Source organism: Vicugna pacos, chromosome 8 (genome assembly GCF_048564905.1).
Source record: "Vicugna pacos chromosome 8, VicPac4, whole genome shotgun sequence".
Lineage (NCBI taxonomy): Eukaryota > Metazoa > Chordata > Mammalia > Artiodactyla > Camelidae > Vicugna > Vicugna pacos.
In genome coordinates this window covers 78741138-78743900 of record NC_132994.1, presented here as the reverse complement: position 1 = coordinate 78743900, position 2763 = coordinate 78741138, and the positions used below count along the sequence as shown (strand labels likewise).

General features: G+C 61.1%; 1 long non-coding RNA gene across 1 annotated transcript; it reads left to right on the top strand.

Moving 5' to 3' along the window:
- The first annotated feature begins 549 nt into the window (after window positions 1-549).
- Window positions 550-2063, top strand: LOC140697948 (uncharacterized). Its single transcript, XR_012075337.1, has 3 exons — window positions 550-736; window positions 1276-1375; window positions 1457-2063. It is a non-coding gene; the product is annotated as an uncharacterized lncRNA (long non-coding RNA).
- The last annotated feature ends 700 nt before the right edge of the window (window positions 2064-2763 follow it).

Here is a 2763-nt window from a genome sequence, read left to right as displayed (position 1 = left end):
CCACGTTCTGTTCTAGCAGCCAGGGCCCCTCTCCGAACGCCTACTCCTGTGACTCAGGAGCAGTGCAGCCGTGGCAGCCGCACCACAGATGCCCTCTGCTCTCACCCACTGACAGCGCGGGCTCTCACGCCACGTTTCTGAGGCCCTGGTGGGGGGGGCGCGCAGCCCAGACAGCCAGGCTCAGGCGTGCGGTTGCCAGAGGCCAGCGCCCTTCCCCCAGGCGCCCCCCCACCGCACGACCAGCAGCTGCCCAGCCTGCTGACCAGTTTGCTGCGGCATGGACGGCTTGGGGTCTTTATTTCGTTGGAACAGAAGACAAAGCCCAAGGGGAGCGGACGCAGGAGGGAGCGGGTCGGGCACTGACCCCAGAACTCCCCTGGGTCCTGCAGCCCCACCCACCCGACCCCGAAACCAGGCCGAATTCCCATGGGCTGCAGCGCTCCCGCTGCAGAAGGGGCCACTCTGAGCCTGGCATAGCCCTTGTTCCCGAAAGTGAGAAGGTTTAAAGGATGACTGGGAGAGCCGAAAGGGCTCGGCCGGCCAGTGGTACCACTGGGTGGGCAGCACGGAGAAGCAGCCATGACTCCAGGGCGCCGCGGGCGCCGCAGTGGGAGTGTCGGGGGGTTACCAGGAGGGGATTGCCCATCAACCCAGCACGTGTGCGGGTCCTCATGGCAGATCACGCCATCAGCAGGGTCCAGCTCGGCACCGCACGCCCGCCAGGTCAGAACCCGTGGTAAGAGTTTGAAGCCCCTGGGCTGGAAAGGGGGCGGGGCTTGTGGGGCGGGGCAGCGGCAAGGTCCAGTGTAATTACTCAGGAGGACATTGTTGGTTAGATTTGTAAGTTTTCCTTACTAGGTGTTTGAAGTACCCAAGGAAATCAGATATATCAAATTTACATTGATGGTTTGAAATGTAACATCTGAAGAAATTTAGTCAACCAGCTGGTATAAAATATGCACTTAAAGTTAATCTGCAAAATTGATAGTGAATATTAAATAAAGCACCAGAGAAAATGAGTGCTTTAATACCAGTATGGAAAGTACCACATTCATACGTGGACTAAAACGAGTGACTTACGGTGCTCGAAAACCTGCACCGTCAGCGAAGTTAGCGGCAGCCTCGGTGAGGGGTCTGAGGGTGGCAGCTGGGGGCAGGGACCCCTTCATCGCAGCTCTGCGCTGCTCGGACACTGAAGGGGAGGGGCGGGGGCTCTGGAAATGTTGACAGCAGATACCCGTGAACGTTACTGACCGTGGTTCCTGATCCCCGCAGGTGCCGGGGAGACAGCGGGACCCTGGCGGGCACGGGGACGGAGACCGTGATGCCCTCGGGGATGCCAGAGAGGGTCCCGATGACAGAGCCAGGCAGCAAGGTCTCTGTGACCTCCAGCCCCACCGGGCCGGGGTCCCTGGAGGGCTTCAGCTGAAACCAGGCAGCATTGTCCTGATTTCAGGGCTGAGGACACGAAGGCTCACTGGGCTCACCCGAAGTCACCAGGCTGCTGGGAGCACCGCACCTGCCGTGGGAGCTGCCTTCCCTCCTGCGCACGAGCGGCACGCGGATTCACCCCGACCACGAGCCCCGGGCTGGTAAACCAGACCCCGAGGGTCGCTCACTGGTGATGTCACTCATGAACGCTCTGGCTTCACAGGAAGCATTCAGGAAGGGCGCGGCAGGGTAACCGACGCTCCAGGCCACGCCGTTGCTCCGAGCTGCTGTCAGTAAACGCTCCTGGTCAGCAAGGAGAGGGACCAAGTCATGATGCTGGAATCAGCCGCACAAAGGTGCCCCGAGCGAACGCTCGAGTTGACGAGGGAGATTTGAACGAATAGCTGTGGTCTGGAGCCCAGGGCAGTGAGCGCAAGCCGTGTGTCAGAACGTGGCCAGTACATGGGAAGGGCCCGGGCCGTGGTGCCACAGGGGTGAGTCTCTGACCTCATCCCCAGCAGTCACGAGAACCACAGGGACTGTTGCCCTCGGGCCTGCAGGGCGGCAGCTCCTGCTCAGACACCAGCTCCGCGGGCCGCGCACATGCACTCCCGGCTCCACCCGCCGCTCACTTCCCAAAGACGCATCTTTAAAGTGGGCACCTTTGGCCCCTCCCAAGACGCAAGAGTAAAGAAAACTTCATCCAGTAGCAAGTGGTGCCTCCAAGAACCCCCACCTCCCGGTGTCACACCCTTGCATGTGGCCCTCACCTCTGATTTGCTTCCCACTAATACAATCTGGCAAAAAGGAAGGATGGGACCTCCCTGGTTACGTTACGTGACATCGTGCAACCAGTAGAACGTGGCGAAGGGGGTGGGATGTCCCTTCTGAGACTACAGCAGGTGAACCCGTAACGTCTGTCTTGCTGAGATACTCTCTCCTTTCTTGGATTTCAGGAGGACAGCCGAGACGGGAAGCCCCCGGGGACAGGGCCAAAAGCCAGCAGGAGCCCGAGGCCCTCGAGGACCCGAGTGCCACCCAAAGCCCCTAGCCGCCGGTGACAGCCCGGGCCTGGCTGGCCCTGGGCGCAGTCCGCAGGTGACGCGGCTGAGCTGTGAGCGGGTCCTGGGCGCCGACCTTGTGGGGTCATCCCCAGGCGCGTAAAGCCCTCAGCCGGTGGCCTGTGGGTGATGACCAGCACTTGGGTGCGGCGATCTGCCCACAGGCCACACGCCTGTTCTGAACACTGACTCCTCCCTTGGAGTGGCGCCAAGCCCACCTCACATTTCCTTTACGCGCCTCCCAGCCTGTGGTGTGCTTTTGTTCTTTGTG